The 27470-nt window shown below is 43.9% G+C and overlaps 1 long non-coding RNA gene across 1 annotated transcript in view; it reads right to left on the bottom strand.

The window, feature by feature from the left end:
* Positions 1-27470, bottom strand: part of LOC146798934 (uncharacterized) — a 44758-nt gene that overhangs the window by 8814 nt on the left and 8474 nt on the right. Inside the window, exon 2 of the long non-coding RNA XR_014969214.1 lies at positions 4417-4594. This is a non-coding gene — a long non-coding RNA (uncharacterized LOC146798934). The remainder of the gene's footprint in view (positions 1-4416; positions 4595-27470) is intronic.

The following is a 27470-nucleotide window of genomic DNA, read 5'->3' as shown; positions in this document are numbered from 1 at the left end:
GTGATTTAAAAAATGTGTAGTTACTGCTTGGGTGATTGCATGAGTGCAGAGGTAATGTATGCGTGATTGGAAGACTGCATGGGTAATGATTGGTTGATTATATTAGTTTATGAGTAATGCCTGGATGATTGCATGAGTGGATGGGTAGAGCCTGGATGATTGTAAGAGTGCAAGGGTAGTGTATAGTGATTTTATAAGTGCGTCAGTACTGGTGGAGTGTTTGGATAACTGTATGACTAGTAGCTGGGTGATCGGAGGAGTGCATTGGTAGTGCACAGGTGAATAGAGCACTATATGGGTAGTCCATGTGATATTACATCAGTGCATGAATAGCGCCTGGCTGATTGGAATAGTGCTTTTGTAATGCCTTTGGTGTTTTTGTAAGTGCATGGGTATTGCTTGAGTGATTTTGCATGTGCTTGGGTAATGCCTGGGTGATTGCATGAGTTTATGGATACTACCTGGATATTGCATGAGTATATGGGTAGTGCCTGGGTGATTGCATGAGTGCATGGGTAGTGCCTGAGTGATTGCATGAGTGCATAGGTAATGCCTGGGTGATTGCATAAGTGCATGAATAGTGCCGGGCTGATTGGAGGAGTGCATGTCTACTGGCTGGTTAATTAAAGGAGTGAATGAGTAGTGTCTGGGTGATTAGAAGAATGTATGGGTAGTGCCTGGTTGATTGGAGCAGTGCATGAGTAGTGCCTGAGTTATTGCATCAGTGGATAGGAAGTGCCTGAGTGATGGGATGAGTGCATGGGTAGTGCTTGGGTGATTTTGTAACTGCTTGGTTAATGTATCGGTGATGAGTATGGAGGTAATGTATAGAAGATTGGAAGATTACATGAGTAATGCTTGACTGATTGCATTGTTTATGGGTAATGTCTGGATGATTGCATGAGTGCATGGGTTGTGTCAAGGTGATTGTAAGAGTGGCAGAGTAGTGTGTGGTGATTTTATAAGTGCTTGGGTATTGGTGGAATGCTTGGATAAGTCTATGGTTACTAGCTGGTTGATTGCAGGAGTGCATGGGTAGTGCATGGGTTTTTGCAGCAGTGCATAGGTAGTGCCTGGGTGATTGGAAGAGTGCTTTCGTAATGCCTCATTAATTTTGTAACTGCATGTGTAATGCTTGGGTGATTGCATGAGTTTATAGGTAATACCTGGATGATTGTATGAGTGTATAAGTAGTGCCTGGGTGATTGCATGAATGCATGGGTAGTGCCTGGGTGATTGGAGGAGTGCATGGGTAGTGCCTGGGTGATTTTATAAGTGCTTGGGTAGTGGCAGAGTAATTGCATGAGTGCTTAGATAGTAACTGGGTGATTGGAGGATTGCATGGGTACTGCATGGTTGATTGCATGAATGCATGGGTAATGTGTGGGTGATTGGAAGACTACATTGCTAATGCTTGACTGATTGCATTAGTTTATAGGTGATGCCTGGATTATTGTATGAGTGCATGGTTAGTATCTGGGTGATTGCAGGAGTGCATGAGTACTGCCTGGGTCATTGGAGGACTGCAAGGATAGTGCATGATGATTTTATAACTGCATGAGTATTCACAGAGTGATTGGATGAGTGCATAGCTATTTATTGGTAGCTGAGCGCTAGAACACGTGGCCTCTGCAGCAGGCTCACTTCACACTGAGCTGTACGTTCATGTGGGCTTGTGCCTTAGCATCATTACACTCGTCGGTTTGTGTGTTGTGTGTTATAAAACAGGAACAGCATATTCCCTAATGAGTCCCTTACACAGCACGCCAAAAGAGCAAGTGCTTATGATTAAGTGCCCATGTGCACACTGGTAGACCCCGGCGCAAATTAAGCAGTAGTTTAAAGTCTAAAATTGCCAAACTGATGTAGCAGCATGGTTGCCTGCTCCTAAAAGATGAAAGGCTGAGCGCTAGAATACGTGGTCTCGGCAGCATGCTCTCTTCACACTGAGCTGTCCGTCCATGTTGGCTTGTGCCTTAGCATCATTACACTCGCCAGTTTGTGTGTTGTGTATTATAAAACAGAAACAGCATATTCCCTAACGAGTCTCTTACACAGCACGCCCAAACAGCAAGTGCTAATGATTAAGTGCCCATGTGCACACTGGTAGGCCCCGGCGCAAATTCTAAAATTGCCAAATTGATGTAGCAGCATGGTTGCCTGCTCCTAAAAGATGAAAGGCTGAGCGCTAGAACACATGGTCTCTGCAGCAGGCTCTCTTCACACTGAGCTGTCCGTCCATGTGGGCTTGTGCCTTAACATCATTACACTCGCCGGTTTGTGTGTTATGAAACAAAAACAGCATATTCCCTAACGAGTCTGTTACACAGCACGCCCAAAGAGCAAGTGCTAATGATTAAGTGCCCATGTGCGCACTGGTAGACCCCGGTGCAAATTAAGCAGTAGTTTAAAGTCTAAAATTGCCAAACTGAGGTTACAGCATGGTTGCCTGCTCCTAAAAGATGAAAGGCTGAGCGCTAGAACACGTGGTCTCTGCAGCAGGCTCTCTTCACACTGAGCTGTCCCTCCATGTGGGCTTGTGCCTCGGCATCATTACACTCGCCACTTTGTGTGTTGTGTGTTATAAAACAGAAACAGCATATTCCCGACGAGTCTGTTACACAGCACGTCCAAAGAGCAAGTGCTAATGATTAAGTGCCCATGTGCGTACTGGTAGACCCCGGCTCAAATTAAGCAGTAGTTTAAAGTCTAAAATTGCCAAACTGATGTAGCAGCATGGTTGGCTGCTCCTAAAAGATGAAAGGGTGAGCGCTAGAACATGTGGTCTTTTTTATCTAATTACGGGAGGGGGCCATGTGGCCCCCCTTCCCTAGGCCACTTCTGGCACCAGGGACCCCATCCCCCGGGGCCTGGCCACCCTTTATTTTTAATTTTAGAGAGAGGCCACGTGGCCCCCTCCTCAGGCCACTATTGGCCCCGGGGACCCCATCCCCCGGAGCCCGGCCATTTAAAAAAAAAGTAAATAAAGGGTAGGGGGCCACATGGCCCACCTCCTGGGCCACTTCTGGCCCCGGGGGAGCCCATCCCCCGGGGCCTGGCCTCACTGTTGGGGATGGTGGGGGGAGCCCCAATGCCCCCACGGTCCCAGCCCGCTACCCGCCTCCTGCAGGAGCTGGCATTGCTTTAGCACAAGGGGAGCTGCAAACATGCAGCTCCCCTTGTGCAAAAGCAATTCTGCTTCGGTTTTTGGAAGCGAGAGCAGATTTCCTGCTCTCGCTTCCAAACACCGAAGCAGAGTTTGCTATGACAGAGCGGGAGCCGTGCTCCCGCCCTGTCATAGCAAACGGCAATGTCCCGGGGGTGGGCACCCCGGGACATTGCAAGAGCCGGCCCTGGGGGATGGCGGTCCCCAGGGCCATCAAGAGTTCCTGGAGGGGGGCCATGTGCCCCCCTCCCAACATTTCTAGAGCCCCGGGGAGGTGGTGGTCTCCAGGGCCGTTAAATATAGAGCACCCCGGGGAGGTGGCAGTCCCCGGGGCTTAGAGGGCCGCGAAGCCCCCCAGCTCTTAATGATTTGAAACCCCGGGGAGGTGGCGGTTCCTGGAGCTGCGGGGGGGCCGCATGCCCCCGTGAATAAATTAGACCACCACCTCCCCGGGGCTGCACGGGCCCCAGCTACATAAATCAAATTGCCCCTGAGACCTGGCCCACCTGCGGGCTTTTAAAAAACGAAGCACAGGAGCCCGCGCTTTGTTTTTTATATTTTCAGATGGATTCACGCATCAGCGCAACCCCGCCTCAAAATTTCAAAAAAATATTTTTGGGGGGGCCCGAGGGTCCCTGTGGGACCCCCTGAGCAGGCCTGGAGGGGTCAGGGTGTTTTCACCCTGCCCCCTTTTCTTTTTAAAACATTTTTTTTTTGTCCTCATTTGCCTCTAAATAAGCTCCATTCCAATTACACCCGTACATAGTGTGTCATGCCCTTTTGTGCTGGAAACAGGGAGACAGGGATAGGAAGGAGAGGGTACTGCCTTCAGTCCTTTTGTGCCCTTGTTTATTAGAAGCACCACTATCCATCCTAAGTTCCCTTGTTGTCTCTCTCCCCTGCTCTCCCCCATACGCCAAAACGTAGAATGGGAAGCAAAGGGGGGGGGGACCCAATACCCAGACGAGGCAAGGAAGGCATAATCATCGGACTTCGTTGTTCATTTATTGCTCACACCACTCTATTAAGGGAGACCAAAAGTCATGCTTTATGAAAGCCTTCATGTCTAGGTTAGCAACATACTTAATAGAATTTAGCCAATCAATGAATTTTGGAGGGGATGCAGCTATCCACTGTTTACATATTTCCCTGCGTGCCAACAGAATAGAGTAAAAATGCAAACTTGCTTTGTTATCGGTTATGCTTACAGGTGAGTCTACACATCGAAAAATAACCAGCAAGGCGCTTACCTTAATATCCATATCCAGCACAGTAGACAGAACCCTACTCACATCATTCCAGAAAGGCTGAATCTCCGGACATTCCACAAACATGTGTACATCGTCCTCTCTTGAACTGCTGCACCTAGGACAGACCACATCTCCTCTACTCCCGAACCTTGACAATCTCTGGGGCGTCCAATAGGCTCTATGAATGGAGAAAAGATGGTTTCTTCTTAGGTGCGCTGGTTTTACTATTTTAAATAACATAGCCATTGATACTTGTCACTTATTTTCCAATGAAGATTCCGGCAAGCATCTTCCCCACAGTTCCGTTGGTAGTATGAAGGCCCCATCTTCCAGTTCCACCAGCAGCCAGTATATTGTTGCAAGCTCCTTTTTAAGTACAGTCTCATTCAGAAGTCTGTCCTCCAGTTCGTTTGGATTTCCTATCACTGTACCTGGGCCCTGAAACCAACTATGTATTTGCATGTATTTAAATCTGGACATTTGTTGTCCCAAGAGGTGATTGAACGAATCCCAACTTATTAAGAGACCATCCTGCATGATATGGTTCCATCTCGTTAAACCAGCCTCTCTAATAGGTCGAGCTAGTGCATCTTTTGTCCAGACCGGTGAGTCAGGTGAGTCCCAAATACGGGCCATTTGACTGAAGTATGGTATTTGCCCCCTTTTCTTGTTTACAATGTATGTCTCACCTTTTTGATTTTCACTCGATGCAAGGCACAAGATGGCTGCCAACACTTCCTGGTTTGGAGTGTTGGCAGCCAATTAGAATCAAGGTCATGTTCGGGAGGAGATGTGTGGTTATGTTCCGCCAAGATACCTATATTTCTTTTTCCTTTAATATTTCAAAAACTACTGAACGGATTTACACCATTTAAAAGAAAGGGCACTTTCTGAACCAAGAGCTACCTTTTTGCCAAATTTGGTGTAATTTCATCCAGCAGTTCGGGCTGTAGCCTATTCCAAAAATTCCTACGGAAACTAACATGGAGAAAATGCACTTTGGGACCCCCCGTTTTTTCTCTGCCCTCGCTTCACAAATTACACCGACACTTTCAACAGAGAAACTGAGAGGGCCGACCCATTAAATTTGAAAATTTCGCGAAGATTCGTCAAACAGTGCCAAAGATATTGGCAAATCAAAAAACGCTTTTCCTATGGAAACTAGGTTCTAACTATAACTACCTACTGGTGACCGCCAGTAGGTAATATATATATATCGGTCACCATTAGGTAGGTGCCCATCATTTTGGCAGTTTTTAATGAATCTTCATGAACTTTTCCAAATTAATTCAATGCTCTCTTCAGCTGCTGTCTTGAAGTTTTCAGAGTGGTCCATCAAGCAGGGGCTGAGAAAAAGGGGGATTCCCACAATATGTTTTCCCATGTTAATTCCCATAGGGACTTTAGACATGAATACAGCCTGAACCGCTGTACGGAATTACACCAAATTTGGCAGAAAGGTAGATCTTGGTCTAGAGTAGTACCCTTTGGTAGTTTGGTTTAAATCCGTTCAGTAGTTTTGGAGCTATTAATTGAAATCCACATTTGTATATCTGGGGGCATGGATCTTCGCGGATCTGGCAGTCCCCATGCTGTAATCTGATTGGCTGCCAATACTTCAACCAGGAAGTGCTGGCAGCCATCTTGGGACTTGGCTTCATCCGAGTACCACAAAAAATGTCAAAAATATGATGTGATGGTGAGGTCCCTAGATGGCCTTTTAGATGTGGTGGTGGGGTCCTAGAGGGACCCCGCTGGCGTTTAAAAACATTTGTTTTAATTTTTGCCACAAAATCGCGGGTGGCTCAGTGGATTTGCAGCAAAATTGAAAAAAAACAAAAAACAAGCGTGTTCCCCCGTGCTTGTTTTGAAATGAGCCCCCAGGTGGCCCAAGGCCAGGGCATATTTAAAATTAAGGAGGGGATGCACAGGGACCCCCTCCTAAGGCTCTAAGATCCCCAGGACCACCACCCCTCCAGGGCTTTATTTAAATAATGGAGGGGGGCAGCTAGACCCCTCTCCTGGGCTTACTCAGTGCCCCAGGGACCACCACCTTCCCTGGGGCTTTCATTATAATTATGGAGAGGGGACTTGCAGACCCTTCTCCTTGGCTTATTACAAGCCCCGGTGACTACCACTGGGGGCTAAATATAAAAGCAACCCCCCTCCCAGTTTTTTAAGCGATTTGGCCCTAGGGAGGTGGTGGCCATATACGGTCCCGGGGGCCACCACCTCCCCAGGGCCGGCCTATGCAGATCAAAGGAGGGGGCCAACACCTCCCTGGGACCAAATCACTTAAAAAACTGGGAGGGGGCTGCACTGCCCCCCTCCCCAGCCATATATGGCCCGAAGCCCACCACCTCCTGGAGTATAGTTTTTGCGTTCACCAGCAAAGATTTGTTCATCAGTATCCTTTTGGCTTCTTTCTTGAATGAAGCAGTTGAGGGATTAATTCTGATTTCCAGGGGAAGGGCATTCCAAATTCTCGGGCCATGCTTGAGAAGGTTTGGTTGTAAGTTTTCTTTTTATGAACATTTTGGTGGTTTCAGCAGTAGTGAACTGGTACTTCTATATGCTCTTACGCCACCAGACAGCTCTAGTTTTTGTGCAAGGTATCTCGGAGTGTTGAAATGTAGAGCTTTATGGGTCATGCAGGCATTTTTTAAATTAATCCTATCCTCATATGGAAGCCACTTAAATGATTTCACGTCACGAGTGATGTGATTGTTCCTTTTTGCTCCTGTAATGAGCCTAGCAGCAGAGTTAAGAGAGGACCTTAGTGGCGCCAACGTAGCTCTGGGTAGGCCACAAAAGGTTGCACTCCCATAGTCCAACCTGGGAATCACTGGAGCTTGAACAGCAGACTTGAGGCCATCCGGGGGAATAAAGAGTTTAATCTTTCTTAAGATGCTCATGTGGAAGTTCGCTCCTTTGGTGGAAGAGCTGATTTGCTCCCGCATGTTCAGATTCTTGTCCAGCGTTATTCCCAGAGATCTTGATGACTCTATAATGTGTGGGGCACAATTCAGTGCTGTTAGTTGTTTCATCCATTCTGCAATGTCTGGAGAATGTTTGAGTGGGGTAATAAGGAAGAATTCTACTTTGAGAGCTTTTAGTTGGAGGTGGTTACAAGTCAGCCAGTTTTGTGTTTTTTGTAGGGTTGAGTTTAGAGACTTAATATCTTCAGGGAAGTGATTTTTAAGTACATTTGGGTGTCATCTGCGTACATGTGATAGATTTAGATAAATTCAGCAAATCAGTTAGAGGTTCCATGAATACATTAAAGAGTGAGTGAGAGTGCAGATCCCTGAGAGACTCTTAAAGTGACCTGTGAGGAGGTGGATAGGGACATATTGACCTTGATTCTATGAGTACTGTTGTGGAGAAAAGAGGCACATCAGTTAAGAAAGGTCCCCAATAGTCCCCTCCTACATTTAAGTAGGTCTTGGAGGCTTTCATGTTTGACAGTATTGAAGGCTGACGAGAGGTCAAGGAGTATGAGAAGGCAGGATTTTTTCTGATCCCAAAATTTTAGTGCATCATCAACAATATGTGTAAGTTCCGATTCAGTGCTGTGGCCATGGCGGAAGCCAGATTGGAATTGATCTAAAAGACTGAATTGGTCAATGTGGTTGCACAGTTGAACATGTACACATTTCTTAAGGAGTTTTGCTAGTGTTGGAATCATGGAGATTGGGCGGAAGTTGTTTAGGTTTGAGAGGTCCACCGTCGGTTTTTATAATGCTTGTAAACTGCCCAGCTTTACGGCAGTCAGATATTGATCCTTGAAGTAATGAGGCATTGACTATTTAAGTCCAGAGAGGGAGTAAGGACCTTTTGATCTCACTAAAGACGTTCCTTGATAGAGGGTTGCTAAAGTGGCTTGAGGGTTTTAGTATAGTAAGGATTTTGAGGATGACACTTTCATCAAATGTTTTGAATATGCTCCAAGTAGCATTGTTTTTGGTGGTGTGTGCTGGGATACCTGGTATCTCAGCAATCAGGGGTGTGGGGAGGGTTACAAGGAGGTGTGAGAGGAAGGTGCTCTGTAGCTGACCGCATGTCATTTTCAATCCTTCTTGTCTTTTCAATTTAGAAGGATGCAAAATCCTCACAATTTGGCTGTGGTTTAGAATTTGTGGGTAAGTATTGAGTTGCTTATAGGATTGTAGCTTGACCAGTTCAAACAGTTTTTGGGGATTATTTCTAACATTGTCTAATTGGCTTCTAGAGAAGTTTGCTTTTGAGCTTCTGGTTTGTTTGTTGTAGATGTTCCTCCGTGCTCTCTGGGTTTTAAGTTTTTCGAGGGACGGTGCAATTCTCCAATCTCAATCAGTTTATCTAAGCTTACGTCTTTCTGTATTAAGGCTATTTATTTATTTATTTGATGAGTTTTAAATAGCGCTGGCTAGACCCATAGGTATCAGAGCGCTTCACATGGGGTTAGCATTTTTCACACGTTACAGCTGTTACATGAAAGAACGTTGCGAAGAGAAGAAAACATAATTACATCATCACTTCTGTTATTAGCTTATTACAAACAGAAACAGGTACTATGGTACCACGGGAGTGGAAGGGGGAAAATGACGGGGGAAGAGATGAGGAGCAGGACTGGGAGGAGCAGCCAAGGGGAATAGTACAAAGAGGCAATGCAAAAATAGTGAAAGCGAGTCAACAAACCAGTAGGGTCCAGTAGATCAACAAAATCCAAGGCCAGGCCTCCTACCCTGCTTCAGGTAGCGTTAGAAAGGGAAGGAGACAGGAGGAGGGGGCAAATAGAAGCATCCCGGTGAAATAGCAAGGAAAGAGGGGTGAAGAGGTCCAAGAGGTGATCCATAAGGGCGATGACGAGTCTGGAGGGTACAAGGTGTGGACCGGCAGCCGAATTCAACCTGAGAGTCTGTAGAGATGACAAGTTGGTGAATCCGGTCAAGGACCCCGGACTTGACAAAATGGCGGGAGGACGAGGAAGAAAACAGTCAGTTTGAAAAACAAACAAGGGAACCAACCCCTGGAGCAAGGTTGGCAGGGGAAGGGCAGTCACCGGATCTTGTGGGGAAAGGCTGCGGGATGCCGACCATAATCGGGTCGAAGCAAACAGGAGGCAGTCAGAGCGGGCCCCCAGGTAGCGACCTCGATAGGGGAAGGCAGCAGCCGGATCAGGAGGGCGGGCAAAATCTGAAGGGAGAAAGGGAAAAACAAGTCTGGGGACAGTGGCGAGCAGCGATTTCGGCACCCTTGATGATGATCAATCGGGGTGACAGGTACCAAGCATCCCAGCCGCGGTCCATAAGATGGAGAAAGGTGGCGCCAGGCGGCTCAAGTCCTACCAAGGCTACCATTGAACCAAGGTTTGGAGTCTTTGGTAGACATTATTTTTAGCTGTAAGGGTGCTATTGAGTCTAAAATGTTCAACATGTAGTTGTTGTGATGGTTTGTTAGGTCATGGACATCTGCCATACTCAAGGGAGGTGTCAGGATGTTGTTGCTGATGGATGTCGCATCATTCCAGTTAATATTATGCATGCTCCTTTTTCATTGTTTGGGTTTATTTGGTTGAACCTTTTTTGTCTTCACTGATTCTGTGATGAGGAAGGTGATACAGTGCTGTCCAGTCACAGAGGAAGATAGACTCCAGTTGGATGGTGTTACTCTTGGCAATGATAAGGTCCTGGGTCGCACCCAAGTCATGAGTAGGACCGTCACAGCATTTAGTCAGGGTGAGGTCAGCTCGGAAGGTTTTCAGGCTGTTGACTGCTTGGTCATTAGGGTCGTTCCAGTGCAGGTTAAAATCACAAAGGGAGATGTGGGCCCCATGCTTTTCTGCACTGGTTGAGATGGTTTTCATCATTTGTTCTATAAAAGGATTGTCACCTGGAGGGTGATAGATTATGTGCAGTTTGCACCATGGATTGTTGGTGCTCCAAATGTCAGTGCCTAGGTATTCGCATGAGGATATGTCCATTTTATTCGACTATTTCACTGCAATATTGTTTCCATGTATGCAGGCAATACCCTCGCCAGGTCTGCTTGGTCTATCTAATCTAATGATGTTGTGATTTGGTGGAACTAGAAAGTCATAGGTAGGTGAGGAGGCCTCATTTAGCCATGTTTCAGTCAGGATCAGTATGTCTAGCGCCTGTGTGAGGATGAGGTCCCCGATGTCCGCCGCATGTTTCACTGCTGATCTGCAATTGAAAAGCATGCATTTAAGATGTGGCTTGGTGGCAGCAGAGGATGGTTAAGTGCTGGGCACTTGCTTGAGCTTCGACTTCTGTATGGCTCTGTGATTGTGCCTTGTATCTCTGAGTGAGTCTGTAGTGACTGTTTGGATTTGGGCCACACCGCCTCTGTTAGCTGAGTAAGTTGGGTAATATGAGAGGAGGAGGGAGTGAATGTCCCTATCGGAAAGGTGATCCTTCAGTCTGTGGTGCCGCGAATAGGCGTTAGGGTAAGGTTTCGTTAGCCATTTCAGAAGGGGGTATGCCAAGACAGTTCAGATCCCGTTGTCTGTGGGGTGTGGATCGGCCTAGTGCGGTAATTAAAATCTAGGGTATGGTTGAGTCTAATCCTCTCAGGCGTAATGTTGTCAACTCTGTTGTTCCCCAACTCTGAGGTGATGCTTATGAGGCTTTTTTAGATCTGACCTAAGTAGTTGAGGTCCTGTGCCATCAGGCTAAGCCTGGCTTCTAAAGATGTGTGAGAACAGGTGGATGATGATTGAGTCAAAATACCCGGGGATGGGAAGGTGCTCATGCCTGTAGTGTAAGGATGCATCTGGCCAGGGCGTACCAGTGGAGTAGAGGTTGTGGATAGATTGGGACATGGGGCGTTGAGGTGGAGAGCATGTGAGCTGGTTGGGTAGGAGCAAGTGGGTCTTTTGGTGTAAGGTATTGTTCGAATTTGGATTTTCTGGCCTCGCAGGGGCACTTGTTTGGGTCCCGTGTAGTGTCTTGGGCATAGTCGCTGTATCCTCAGGAGTGTGTTCAGCCGACAAGGGGATAGTCATGGTGAAATTGTTGTTTTCATTGATGTGTATCTCCGCAGTCGTTCCTAAAGAGGTGTAGTAAGGGCTTATTCCTGATTGTTGATTCAAGGATAGGGTCTCCGGTTCCCCATGGCTGAGTGGTGATGTAATGTGTGTAGTAAACATGGGTGGGACGTGTGAGGCAAGGGTGTCCTTGAAGACAAGAGAGCCTTGGGCGGTGGGTTGATCATTGCTATTTATAGTGTTTTTGATGATAGAGAAGGTTTCATCTAAAATGTCTAGGTTGTGGTTGGAGGATTGTATGAGGATTATCCCATTAGTTTATAGAGTGATGGTTGTATCAGCTCTGTAATTCGGTGAGAGGGCTACCGAGAGTTTGAGTCCATGTGGAATTTTCCTAGATGTCGCGATCCTGAGGTGAGAGAGCGAGGCTTTTCTCCATTGTGCTCTTCTTTGAGTGTTGAAAAGGAGGTTGGTAATTATAGCTCCTTTTTTAGTGCAGAAATAAGGGTCCAAAATCAGTGTTTCTGGATGTAATTTGAGAAATCTGTTTTTTAAGGTTTTGGAAGCATTTTTTTTTATAGATTAGGAGGATAAATAAGTCTAAAGGCATTGTAGCCTAACTGTTCCAAAATAATGTCGGGAGCTCTAGTGTAGTTAGTCTCTATGTCTGGATGAGCAGAATAAGAGCAACTAAATGGAGGGGGTCAACTGGGACCGATTTATAACTGTTGATATCGTCTTCTGTTGTTATCCCAGTGACAAAGCAGAGTTCACCTGGTTATGGGGTTAAGATGGTACTGAGGCAGACTACTCTCTGTGCCAATGCGTCCCAAGTAATAAGTTATGTAATGGATCTGGCGGGTGCACGTACCAACCACGCCCCGGACCTAAGGAAAGGCAAATATGATCTCACCTACTGATATGGTGTGTGAAACAAGGGGCTAGGACGAACCCAAATTTCAACAGGCATAAAGGTCCTCGTGAAATGCATCAAGATGTTCACAGATATGGTATGTATAAGGGGGTGATGAAAGATTAGATTATAGCAAATAATGAAAATGTGCAAAATACCTTGCACCATAAAGGCTTGTAGAGGTTGAATAAATAGAATAGGGGATCACCATCTAAACCATTACAAAATGGACGGTATTTTGGCAACTAGGGATAAACATACCTTGGAACTTAGTCCTTCGATGTTTTCTATAGACTTCATGGCCTCAGTCCCACATTCGTTTTAGACAGAGTGTGAGGGGAGCACCATCTTCTGATTCAGTCCTCGTGGGTTTAGCAGGGAGAGCTAACTCAAAATGGTGTCCATGTATCTTCTGCCTAGTCCGCTCCCAGGATGGTGGCTGCCCCGGAGTCAGGTATGTGGTGCGTGGGCTGGCTCCTATTGCACTGTCCAGGTCACTAGACAGCTTGTCGACTTCATGTTCTCTCTTTGTGTTTGGTTGCTTTCCACTATATCTCACTGTAGCGCTCACCTGGGCTAGCGAGCTCCAGGGCGGGGGCCTTCTGGTCTCGTGGAAGTCAGGGAGGTAAACTGCCTGGTGAGCTGCAGAAATGAGCGCAACTGGACGCTCCCCGCAGCATGTCTTGGCGGACTGAATTCTGGAAGCTGCCAAAAACCATTGCAGCGTTGCTGAGGGCAAACCCATTGTTTTGGGTCTCAAAAGACTGATGGCAAATGAAATAGGTGGTCTGGTTGGGCGAGACACGCCAGTGTCAACTACAAGAGGACTGATGGATTCCCTCACCAACCTCAGGGAAGATGGCGGGCACCTTCTCATAGGCGAGAAGCCCCGGCTCTAGGCCAAGTGGTGGCGGGGCGCAACGCTCGCCAGCCAATGGCAAGATATATGTTCGGAGCCACATGAATTTGAGATCCAAGGGCAAGAGATGTTCTAGAGGTTTAAAAGACAAGGATATCCAACCTCAGTATTGGAAGACGCATGGAAGAGAACAAGGGCACAAAACAGAGAAGGCTTGTTAGTTCCAAAAATCAAAGGAAAAAATAACAAGATACATTATGGATTTCAACCTCTCAGATGGAGAAATCAAAAAGGTATTTAGAAATAATTGGAGTATTACAAAAAGGATGAGGACTTAAAAGAATGGATTCCAGACTATTTAAAAATCACGTACAGAAAAACATTTTCATTGGGTGACATTCTGATTCAAAGCTATCTACCAGCCCGAAAGGCAGAGAATGGCAACTAGTTAAAAATATCTGCCTTTTTTAGATGTCAAAAATGTTAAAGAATGAATACTCTGTGAAACATCACATGTGGTCTATGTGCTAGAATAAAGGTGTGTCGAAAAGTATGTTGGACGTACTGTGAACAAACTCAGACTCTGCATAGTTCAACATTTAAGAGCAATCTCTAACAGAGATTACACTTATGTGATGGCTAAGCACATGTGGGAGGAACACAATGGTGACAAAAGTGGAATATGTTATTATGGAATCCAACACCACCGTGCTAAACCAAGAGGTGAAGATTGTGAGCCAGCATTCAGAAGCACCGAGTCAAGATGGATGATTACCATTGGGACTGAAATACAGTGGGGCCTAAATACAGATGCTGAACTATATGTACATTTGTGAACATCATCTCCCCTATTTTATTTCTTTTCGCTATATCAGCTGATAGGACTGTTTATTTAAGGTTTTACCTCTTTAAAATGAAAAGTTACCTCCCTTTTATCCATCCTCTCCTCCCGTTCTCGGAGGAGTTATGACTCTTAGCTTTGGTATACAGGATATGAATATCTAGATTATTGCATTGCACTTGAGAGGTTTTATGATATGTATTTATATATGAAATACGGAAAGCACGACTTAGTGTTTGTTTGAGACATGGGTATTTAAGTTACAATTATTTTTCCTCTCTTGTCACTTGTTATCTTATCTGGATGTTTTATCACATGGTATCTAGAACTTCTATGGTACTCATAGATTAAAGAAAGCAAAGGAATATACAGTATTTTATTGCATAGCACTTTAAGATCAAGTACTTTACGTCAGAAAGCATCCTGAACTTTAGGAAGAATAAGAGAATTAAGCATTTTAACTGAAGCATATTGCACTTTAGTAGAACCTTGTTAAATGTAAATCAAATAATAGGGAACTTCGGATTATGTACCTATTTTTATGATGTTTTAAAATGTGATACTATTGCACTTTAGTCAATCAGAATGGAAGTGTCAGAGCTCCGCTGGCAGACGCCGGGAGACTCGTGTTCTTAAAAATTGTATAAAGTGATTTTAGCTGTGTAAAACTTACCAGAAGCCTGTTGCTTCACTTTCCCTCAGTTTGAAATCCAAACAGCGCCCTTGCGACGACTGCAACGACCCCCAGCTCGCCTCCCCGGCGACGCACAGGCCACGCCCACTTTCGAGGCCACGCCCACTTCGGGATCACTTATAAGAGCGCGCGCTTTGTGTTGACGCCGCCAGAAGTGTCAGAGCTCCGCTGGCAGACGCCGGGAGACTCGTGTTCTTAAAAATTGTATAAAGTGATTTTAGCTGTGTAAAACTTACCAGAAGCCTGTTGCTTCACTTTCCCTCAGTTTGAAATCCAAACAGCGCCCTTGCGACGACTGCAACGACCCCCAGCTCGCCTCACCGGCGACGCACAGGCCACGCCCACTTTCGAGGCCACGCCCTCCCCCGCCCATATCATGTGTTGCCAGCGGAAGCGCAGCGGACGAGCGCAGCGGGAGCGCTGTCTGCGCGCCGAAGGCGCGCCTAGGGCAAGCATGTCTGCGCCCGTCCGCGGCAGACCGGGGCACGGGGCTAGACCCCCTGGTCCTCACCTCCCAGATAACCGCTACGACAAAGAGGAACTCCTCACCCTTCGCACCAACTCCCTAAAGGTATGTGAGCACAGTATGGATCTCAGTAGACCTACTAATTCCTGCGATAACTGTGGCTTCACCCTCAATAAACATCCCAAAGCTAGCACGCCAAACGGCAATGTCCAACCAGAGCACAGTAGAAAAATCAGTGGCGCTCTACTTAACTGTCGCTCCCTCAAAAAGCATAAACTCGAAGTATTCGACCTTATAATCGACAACAAATGGGACTTACTATGCCTTACTGAAACTTGGCTGGATGAAGACTCAGACCCTGAAGTCAGGGAGGCCCTGCCCCCTGGATATGCAATTTGCAGGCAGGATAGACCTAAGGGAAGGGGAGGTGGCATTGCCATAATCTATAGAATGAATATGACATGCTCCCTCGAACCTGTTACTATAACAGATAGCGAAACTGGAGCTTTCTCCATCGGCATCGACAAAAATACGGTCATCAAAGGTCTACTGATTTATAGACCCCCTGGAGGTAGTAGAAACTTTACGGAAAGTCTTATCCAGAACGTCACCCCATTGGCTATGAGATACAGGAAGTTCCTTGTATTAGGGGATCTTAATCTCCACATTGAAGACCTTAACAACTCAGCTGCTCAAGAATTATGCCAAGAGCTGCTAACCTTACAATTAGTCACTGCCTCCCACCTCCCGACTCATCGTCAGGGGCACCTTCTTGACCCCATTTTTAATAACTTAGAGGATCTGACACAGGATACTCCCATTCCTTTGCTGTGGACAGATCACTTCCTAGTCCCTTTCCACTTCCTAGTCATGACTCATCACATAAAAACTCACCATTGCGCCAATAAACTACAAAGGAAATGGGCCCGGTTTTCCATGGACTCTTTCGAGCATCACTTCCGACTAAACGGTTCCCCAGCAGACTTAGGAGTGGACGTGGACAGAGCTTGCATAGCCCTGGACGGACACATCACTAAGGCCCTGGACATCACTGCCCCTTGGGCCAATAAGGGCCCAGAGCGACTAACTAAAACTGCACCTTGGTTCAGCACAACTCTTAGAGAAACCAAGGCAGCCTGTAAGAGACTTGAACGAGCCTGGAGGAAGAACTATTCACTAGAGGCAAGAGATGTATACAGAGCTAGCATTAAAGAATACCACCTCCAAATTAGGAAAGCCAAAGCGACCTTCTATGCGGATCGAATAGATAGTGCTAACTGCTCATCCAAGGAACTCTTCAGGATTTATAAAGAGATTACTTCACCTCCCCCTGCTTTAGAGCAGGCCGACACATCAGCTCAATCATGTAACGCTATCGCGGAATTTTTCCACAAAAAAGTACGCGACATTTACAACAGTTTCCCAGATGATGCAAGAACTGGCTCTAACCTTCTTCCTCCTCATGAAGAAGCAACCTGGGAGGCAAAGATCGAAGACTGCCTCACAGTATATCAAGTTCCGTCAGAAGCACTCCTGATAGCCACTGCTAAAGGCATTAAATCAGGCTCCCCGCACGATCCTGCCCCTGCCAAATTCCTGGCCAGTGCCATGAGTCATCTGGCACCTTATGTTGGCCACATACTATCTACCTCTTTCAACACTGGCAAAGTCCCTCACCGGTGGAAACTGGCAGTCGTACTGCCTCTGAAAAAAAAAAACCAACATCAGTGCGTCCCAGCTTAGCAATCTCCGCCCCATTTCGCTTTTACCCTTCTTCTCTAAACTGGCGGAAAAGCTGGTGAACCAACAACTATCCTCGCACATAGAGTCCAGAGGCCTCCTGCATACCAACCAATCGGGATTCCGAGCACGCCACTCCACGGAATCAGCCCTCCTTTTTTCGACTGAGGCACTGAGGAAGCACGTAGATGCAGGACATGTGGCAGCTCTAGTGCTCCTGGACCTCAGTGCAGCCTTCGACATTGTAGCACATCATACGCTGCTGCAGTGTCTGAAGAAAGGAGGGGTGACAGGCATGGCCTGGTTATGGTTGGAATCTTTTCTCACCAACCGTAGCTTCTCGGTAGAGCAAGGAGGAGCACGCTCCGATACCTTTGACCTTGGTCAAGGAGTGCCGCAGGGCTCAAGCCTCAGTCCAACCCTTTTTAATTTATATGTCACCCCCGTGGCTACCACTGCGGAACGATACGGGGTGGAAGTAGTGACATACGCAGACGACACACAGTTGGTGGTCGCTCTGACCCAACCTGCTGAACAAGCCGCCGCTAACTTCTCAGCATGCCTCCAGGATATGGCGGGATGGATGGCGAAGAATTGCCTCCGTCTTAATGGTGACAAGACTGAGGTGCTGATTGTTGGAAAACCCCCCTCAGTCTGGTCATCTGCTTGGTGGCCGCAGACCCTGGGGCCCCTTCCTACCCCTAGTGATCAGGTCAAGAATCTGGGAGTATGGGTGGACTCAAAGATGGACTTCGACTACCATACTAGACGGGTAGCCGGTTCGTGCTTCTCGATTCTACGGAAACTCCGCAAAACCATCGACCTGCTCCCAGAATCATCTAGGAAGACCCTGGTCCACGCCCTTGTCACGTCAAGACTGGACTACGGCAATGCCCTTTATCTGGGAGCCAATGCCACTAGCCGGCGGCGACTGCAGACAATTCAGAATGCTGCCGCTCGCCTGGTCCTCCGGCTGCCCAGAAGAGCCCCTTCAAAAAAATCCCTACGAACTCTGCATTGGCTGCCGATCAATGAGAGAATTGATTTCAAAGTCCTTTGCATTGGTCACAGGATCGTACATGGCAAGGGCCCGGCCTTCCTTCGGAACCTTCTTTGCCCCTATACGCCCACTCGACAACTCCGCTCGTTAGGAGCAGGCCTCCTCGCTGTCCCCAGACACAAGAAAGCCAGAATGGGAGGTAAATCCTTTCGTATTTTGGCGGCACATAAATGGAACTCTCTCCCCCTGAGCTTAAGAGTGGAAACTTCGGAGCTCATCTTCCGGAGAAAGCTCAAAACATTCCTCTTCCCTAAAGACTAACCCGTCTTGTCTGACTGACGGAGTAGATGGCTCTTCTGACAGCGCGGGGACACACTGTAAGTGTAACCATGCGCTTTACAAATTCAGAAATAATAATAATAATAATAATAATAATAATAATAAATAATAATAATAATAAGAAAAGAAGATAAAGCATTTTTACTTTGTGCTAAATAGCATCCGGAGTTAGAGATAAAGTATGACATCAGGCATTTTAATAAGCAATTTGCACTTTAGGATAACCCTGAGAAATGTAGATCTAATAATGAGAATTTCGTTTTATGCACTTTATGATACGACACCTTAACTCTGACACTATTGCACCTTAGTTAACCCAGAATTAGTGATCAATAACTCTGATTTAACAGCCAGTAAGTATGGAATACTTCCTATTTTTTCTCTATGATTGAAGATGGCTAAAATAGAAAGGGAAGATTGGTTATAATCTTCACAGATTACAGTAAGCAATGCTCACAATTCATTTTAGACAGATCGCACAGAGGAATTTATATAAAAGGATGTGGTGAGATTTGATCTTTAATGAGTACTTTACAGCTGCGGCCCGTGCAGGTAAGAGCATTGGGGCGGTGGGGCCGGGTGGGGGTGGGGGGGGGGGGTATTTTGTCACATGACGACGAGGGGAAATAATTTTTATATTTAATTTTCCCTTGTCGTCTATCAAAATCCCCCCTCACCTGGCCCCACTGCTCTTACCTGCACGGGCCGTGGCTGGAGTGCTTTACTCAGAAAAGGCCATAACCACATCATTGCAGTGTCCCTCCAGTACAAGGTCTTAGTTCCAGAGGAAGGAGATCGTAAAAGTAGATTAAAATGTGGAATGTACTGACCCTGTGTGAATTTGATCAATAGAACTTTACCCAGAGGACAGCTCTGAGACACTCCATTTATGTAGAAAGAATGGTAAAGAGATATCAGGAACCAACAAGAAAATAAAAACGACACAGTGAAAGATTAGACAGGGTCAACTTAAACTTTACTATTTGTTCATAGATAAATCTGTCCTCTACATAGCATGGCGAGTGCCATAGTAAAGGATAAAAGTACTTGACGAACAAAGTGAAATGCTTGCTCTAGGTCAGAAAAAAAGAAAGACAAAAGAGAAAGAAAGAGAGAAAAAATAAGGATCTTGCATGTATAACTCGTGAGATATAATAATCTCTGAGCAGGCATTATTTTTACAAAAAAACACAATGCACATACTGTATATATATTTGCTACTGTCCAAACGCGTTGCAACTGAGGAATAAAGTTTTTTGCACAAGCAGAATATCATTTTGAGTGTGCGCTTCACTGAACTTTTCTTGGAAAATTTTGTCCGGCTGTGGCTCCGCCAGCTTTGCGCACCACCTGATGACGGGCTCGATCCCAGAAGGAACCCTCTCTCTGCTGATATATATATATATATATAGCTATATATAGATATAGATATATATTTTAAAATGAAAAATCGCTGTATGACAATGGTACAGTTACTACAGGAAATGAATTGCACACTGTGGCCACCAACAGACAAACATGGAATAGTGTATACGGTCCAGTGTTTTTGTAAATAGGTGGGGGGAATGAGGGATATTTCCCTTTAAGTAGACTAGACACCCTTGATGTTACCACTCTATGGCTCAGTTGAAGGCTCCAGACGAAATGCGTAGGCCATCCTTTGTTTTGTTTAGCACAATGCACCTTGGCTTGTAAGAGAAAAAGAAAATAACAATATTTGTGGAAACTTGCCGAACTGTGCCGTCTCCTGCCTAAGCCTAGAATTGGATGTATGACGTTACAACGCACACTTTTACAACGCATGCACTTACAACGCATTTTTTACAACGCATAATCCATTACAACGCATGACATTACAACGCATGACACTACAACGCATTTTTAAAAAATACCTTTACAACGCATTACCATTACAACGCATACTACCTTTACAACGCATACCATTACAACGCATAATATTAAATTACATTTAAGGTAAGTATTAGATAGTATAGGGGTAAAAATTACTATTCTAACTCCAGGGGGTGCAACAGTAGGGTAAGTGTTGGATAGTATAGGGGTAAAAATTACTATTCTAACTCCAGGGGGTGCATCAATAGGGTAAGTGTTGGATAGTATAGGGGTAAAAATTACTATTCTAACTCCAGGGGGTGCATCAGTAGGGTAAGTGTTGGATAGTATAGGGGTAAAAATTACTATTCTAACTCCAGGGGGTGCATCAGTAGGGTAAGTGTTGGATAGTATAGGGGTAAAAATTACTATTCTAACTCCAGGGGGTGCATCAGTAGGGTAAGTGTTGGATAGTATAGGGGTAAAAATTACTATTCTAACTCCAGGGGGTGCATCAGTAGGGTAAGTGTTGGATAGTATAGGGGTAAAAATTACTATTCTAACTCCAGGGGGTGCATCAGTAGGGTAAGTGTTGGATAGTATAGGGGTAAAAATTACTATTCTAACTCCAGGGGGTGCATCAGTAGGGTAAGTGTTGGATAGTATAGGGGTAAAAATTACTATTCTAACTCCAGGGGGTGCATCAGTAGGGTAAGTGTTGGATAGTATAGGGGTAAAAATTACTATTCTAACTCCAGGGGGTGCATCAGTAGGGTAAGTGTTGGATAGTATAGGGGTAAAAATTACTATTCTAACTCCCGGGGGTGCATCAGTAGGGTAAGTGTTGGATAGTATAGTGTAATATTATGCGTTGTAATGGTATGCGTTGTAATGGTAGTATGCGTTGTAATGGAATGCGTTGTAAAGGTAGTTTTTAAAAATGCGTTGTAGTGTCATGCGTTGTAATGTCATGCGTTGTAATGGATTATGCGTTGTAAAAAATGCGTTGTAATGGTAGTGCGTTGTAAAAGTTGCGTTGTAAAGGTTGTTCCCCCTAGAATTGGAAGCAAGGCTCAGAGGTGTGTTGGTTCCGGATATATATAAGCGTTTCAGGGACTGCCAGAAGCACGCAAGTGATATTTCTAAATAAAGCCTTTTTGAATTACCCGGGAGTGTGCCAAGCCTTTATTTTACCTGAAAGAAGGCGGTGGTCGTTATATATGTATATATATATATATATATATATATATATATATATTCACTGAAAAAACCATAGGTTTCAGGGGCGTTATAGTTAGCTGGACATTTCCCTCGTACAAAACCCTAATAATTCTCCTGTTATAGTTAGTTCAGCTAACTATAACTCGCGCCCCCGCAATGCACTGCTGATGACGTCACATATTACATCACTCATGACATGGTCAGTGACATCACTGATGACATCATCCAGTGAGTATGTGTTTCTGTACAGCTTTAATATGTTTAATATATATAGGGAAAGGTCTGTTGAAGAATGAGTGGGTGTATAAGTGTGTGAATGGATGATTTTCTAGGTGCGTAACTGACTCTATAAGTGAGTCATTAAATGTATCTTACTGCAGACTAGTGACTAAACTATGTGAATGTCTGTATGTGTCTGTGTGTTGGTGTATAAGTGGCTGCATGGTTTTGTGAATAGCTATATGAGTGTCTATATCGGTTATTGATTGGTTGTCTGAGTATCTGTATGGGTGCCTGAGTATTTGTGTGGGTAGGGTGTGGGTGACTCTATGCATAGATGTGTGAATGGGTGATTCTATGGGTGCATGGTTTTAAGAGTGCATCTGTGAAGGACTGTATGGTTTGGTGAGTGTATGTATTGGTGTGTTAGGGACTGAATGTATATCTCAGTGGTACATGTGTGTCTAACTACATATGTGAAAGGCAGTATATATGTGTGTAAGAGTATATAAGTGGGTATATGTGAGAGTGTGTGATTGTGAGAATGGCTGTATGGATGAGTGTGTGCTTGTATCAATGATTGTATAAGAGCGTAAGAATGTGGTACTATTTTTATGAGTAAGTGAACTTGAGTGTGTTTAACTGTATAGGTGAGTAAATTGGACTGTGTTTAATTATTTGCACGACTGACTAGGTGTGTCAGTACCTCAATGGATGATTGGCGGTGTGTGAGTGTCTATATAGGTGTATAAATGCATATGATAGTCTTGTACGGAGTGACTGTTAGTATGAATGACTGTACAGGTGAGTGAGTGGAGGTGTATGTAGACCTAAGAGTTAATGAGTGGGTATGTAGTTATTGGTATTGGAGTATCTATGGTTTTCAAAATGGCCGTCTGAAATTTTGAGTCGGTGTATCAAAGGTTATATTAGGGTGTGAGAAGATGCACTAATTTATCACATGGATGACGTCATCAGTGATGTCATCAGTGATGTCATTTGAGATGTCATCAGTGATGTCATCAGTGATGCCACTGACCATGTCATGAGTGATGTAATATGTGACATCATCAGCAGTGCATTGCGGTGCGCGAGTTATAGTTAGCTGAACTAACTATAACAGGGGAATTTCTAGGGTTTTGTACGAGGGAAATGTCCAGCTAACTATAACGCCCCTGAAACCTATGGTTTTTTCAGTGAGTTTCTAAGGGTTTTTAAATGCCAATTCCTAACTATAACGCCCCTGAAACCTTTGGTTTTTCAGTGAATTTCAAAGGTTTTTTAAATGCCAATGCCTAACTATAATGTGCATGAATCCTATGATTTTTTCAGTGAATTTCAAAGTTTTTTAAATGCTAATTCCTATCTATAACTTATCTCTAAAGATATCATGTTTAATGATTTTGATTGGATTTCTATATTTTTCCAATTCAGTGTGTCAATTTCATTAATTATGTTTTTTTTAAAATACTTTTTTATCACCATTTTTTAAACTTATTTTTCAAATAATTCTTTTAAAAATTAAAAAATATTATTTGAATTTAATGGGTTTTTCATTTTTTTAAATATTTTTCAAAATATTATGTTCAAAACTTTATTTTATATATATTTTTTCCATGTTTTTGGATCCGCGCAACCAACGCGAGAGGATCCGTGCACCAAACGCGATAGGATGCGCGCACCCTGCACGCATTTCGGCTTTTTTTTTTTTTAAAGGGGGCCCCAGGGTGTCCTTCTGGGACCCCTAAACACCTCTAGAGGGTCAGAGTATTTCCACTCTGCCCCCTTTATATGTTTTACACACTTATTCCCCTTGCTTCTTCAGCCTCGCTTCTACCGAGGCAGAAAATGTCCGCCAACAGTTCCTGGTTTCGAATGTAGACAGACACTCGACAGCCAATTAGCATTCAGCGCGCGATCGGGAGGGTGCGTGCTCGGTTCGAGGAGGGTGCACTTACGGTGCGGGTAGGGTGCGCGGATCCTCCCCGGCCATAGATATATATGTACTTTTAACTCTAATTTTCTCAGGAACTACTGAACGGATTCACACCATTTATGCAAAAGGCACGAGTCTGAACTGAGGACTACCTCTTTGCCAAATTTGGTGTAATTCCGTTCAGCGGTTCGGGCTGTAGCTGCGACAACATATCCTATGGGAAATTGCATGGGGAAAACGTGTTTTGGGACCCCCCTTTTTTCTCGGCCCCCGCTTGATGAATCACCAAGAAACTTTCAGGGTAGGAGCGGAGCGGAGCTGGCCAAAGGTTTGAAAAATTTCACGAAGATTTGTCAACCGGCGCCAGACTTATTGGGAATAGAATGTTGCGGATTTTCTATGGAAAATAGGTCCTAACTATAACTATCTACTGGCGACCGCCAGTAGATAATATATATATATATATATATATATATATATATATATCACACATTTGTAATCTCCAAAAAATCCGTAGAAACGAAGAATGGAAACCACGCAAATCCAGGTAAGGCACAAATGTTGTTAATTTATTATCAGCCGAGTTTCACCAATCTGACGCGTTTCGGGCATCCGCCCTTGCTCACAGACAGTCAGTTGGATAAAATGTGCCCCTTAAATACTATAAGGTATTTCATTGGTTACATTTTTTTCACTATTTTTTTACACCATGTGACTTTTAAAAAGTGAAGACACACTATTTAGAATTACATTAGTCTGTTTTCCAAACATATACATTTAAAACTTAAATGTGTGTAAATAATTAAATAACAGGTTTAAATCCAAAATACCATAAGACATTCATCAAGTGCTCAATTGGTATCAAAACAAAGTTCTTATGCATATAATGCAAATGTTCCAAAAATGTATAACATGATGGTATCAATGTTCAATTGACTGTGCAAATAACGCAATAAAGTGCAAATATATCAGATTAAAATTCATCATATCAAAATGTGCAAATTACGCAAATATGTAAACACAGGAAGAAAATTGTGCAAATTATGCTAATTTTATGCCTAACCATACATGTACTAAAATTTGTCTCATATACCTGAAAGTATAATATATGTTATCAGAACACAGAATATAATGTGTGAAGCACTTGAAATGTTTGAATTTTAAAATCTTATAAACACAAACACTATAATTGAATTTAATGTTGATATTGATTTCTAAATCTGGACAGACACATCACTGAATCTATGTCAAATACAAAAAAGTGAAAAAACATTTTTTTGTGTATCCCTAATTTGTGCGATTAAGCACACATAGGAAAAGATAAAATGTAAAATAAAAGAAAAAGAGGAACAAATGGAAATTCATAATATCATTTTTACATGATATGTTATTTTTACGCGAAAGCGGTCATGGCAATACACTCTAAAATAAATCTGACCCAAAATTTGACATGTCTTAAAGAAACACATGCAGATCCTCCGTTGTATTAAGCCCATTGGGAAATCTGCTGTCTAATTTTAAAATGAATTCAGACTCTAATCTTCTGAGCATTTTATCCCGGTCACCCCCTCTCTTAGTTTTTGGAACCGAGGCGATAACAAATAACTAAGGCATTGCAAATTATTGTTATGACAAACTTTAAAATGCCTTGCCACCGGATAAGACGCATCATTATTTACAATAGCACGTAAGTGCTGAAGAATTCTAACATGTACTGGTTGCCGGGTACTCCCTACATATCTAAGATCACAGGTACACGTTAATATATAGACAGCAAATTCAGTTTTGCAATTAAAAGATCCATGTATATTAACCGGATCAGGGCTAAATGGTGTGCAATACTGGGTGGTGTTTTTTCCAAATTTGCACGCTCTGCATGTGGTACAGCGTTTAAATCCCGGCCGGGATTTCAACCACTCCTCTTGTTTTTGAAGCTCAGGAAAATCATGACAAACATGCGTTTTTAAAGAGGGCCCCTTCCGGTAAGTTATCGTTGGCCTATCCGGTAATCTGGGTTTTAAGACTAAATCAGTTTTCAAAATTGGCCAACGTTCTTGAATAATAGATCTGATTTGCCTTGCCTGTTTGCTATAGGTTGTAATGAGCCTGGGGGATTGGCTGATGTTAGTGGACTCACTATCTAAAGATGTATTAGATGTAGATGAAAATAGTGATTCCCGAGTTCTGGCTTCTGTTTTAAGAACTGCTTCCCTCAAGACTGATTCCCTATACCCCCTCTGTCGGAACCTTTCCAGTGCCTCCTTTGTACACATTTCGAGATCACTCGCTTCACTACAAATCCGCTTGAGTCTCAATAATTCCCCAAATGGAATATTATCAATGATGTGTCTAGGATGCGCACTGCTGGCATGAAGAATATTGTTTCCAGCAGTGCTTTTCCGAAAGAGTTTAGTGGCCAAGTGATTATGGTGTATAAACACTTTAACATCTAAAAATTCAGCTTCACACTTACTAATAGATGAAGTGAACTTGAGATTCTCCTGATTGATATTGATGGAAGTAACAAATTCAGTTGCACTGGCAAGATCACCACGCCATAAAATAAAAACATCATCTATAAAACGCAACCAAAGTGCCACATGTTTGTTGTAAATACCATAGTGTGTTTGCCTGAGGACATGCTCCTCCCACCAGCCTACATGTAAACATGCATAGCTAGGAGAGAAGCATGCCCCCATCGCAACACCACGTCGTTGGATGTAGATGTCATTACCAAATAAAAAATAATTGTTGTTGAGACACCAATTGGTAAGTTCAATCAATAATTTGTTATGATTATAACAATTAATGGGCCTTTTGCCCAGGAAAAATTCCAAAGCTCTGAGCCCAGATGCATGGTCAATACTTGTATAAAGCGACTCAATATCTAAGGTGATAAATAGCATATTGTCACTCCATCCAGCATTTTTGATCTTACCAATAAAGTCCCCAGTGTCTCTAATGTAAGTGGGAAGATCCTTCACCAAGTCCTGCAGGAAGTAGTCAATATATTCAGTCACATGCTCCGCTACTCCTGCAATGGCGGAAATAATTGGTCTCCCAGGCACTGGAACAACTTGCTTGTGGACCTTGGGTAGAAGATACAATTTGGGTAATAGGGGATGTTCAACATGCAAAAAATCAAATTCCTGTTTAGAGATCATGCCTTCTCTCTTCCATTTCCACAGTAGCTTTTTTAGTGTCTCTTTGGCATGATTAAACTCTTTGATGGTACTCTTTGCATAGCATAATTGATTGTTAAGTTGATTCATTGCTTCTTTTATGTAGGCATCTTGTGGCCAGATAACCACGTTACCTCCTTTGTCCGCGGTGGCCACAATAATCCTATGACCATCACCCAATTTTTTGGTTAGCAACAAATAATCCTTTTCATGTTGACTTTTGTATCTTTTTTTGTGTTTTATCCTGTGATATAGTTTTTTAAGATCATCCACAACAACGTCTTGGAAAACATCAATTGAATCCCTAGGCATTGTAGGAATAAATTTTGATTTTGGTTTGAATGGGCTTAGGTTTGCTCCCAGCTGCTCAACCGAGGCCATTCTCAATTCCTGTGTGGATGTCATATCAAGATCAATCGTGTCATTTGTTGCCAGTTGATGCATTGCCAACAAAGTTTTAGTGTCTTTAGCTTGTAAGTTCAAAGGGTTTCTAACAGCAACAGTGTTAATCGATGAATCCTTCTCATGTTCATTTTGGCCATCCTTAACACAAAAAAACTTTTTTAATTTCAGTTTCCTGATGTACAAATAAATATCAACTCTCGTTTTTGTGTAGTTGAAATCAGAAACCGGACAATAAGTCAACCCAAGGCTTAAAAGTTGTTTCTCGGCTTCGCTAAGGGTGATCGTGGATAGATTTATAATTTCATTACTTGTTAATATTTTTTTCGCCAAAATTGCTTTTTTTGTTTTTTGGGCGATTTTGTGTTTTTTCCGACGTTCACCCCTCCTTTTGTTACATCTTGCTCTTTTTGCTGTTGAG

The sequence above is a fragment of the Triturus cristatus genome, chromosome 9 (assembly GCF_964204655.1).
Source record: "Triturus cristatus chromosome 9, aTriCri1.1, whole genome shotgun sequence".
Taxonomy (NCBI): domain Eukaryota; kingdom Metazoa; phylum Chordata; class Amphibia; order Caudata; family Salamandridae; genus Triturus; species Triturus cristatus.
This window is presented reverse-complemented; position numbering and strand designations above follow the sequence as displayed.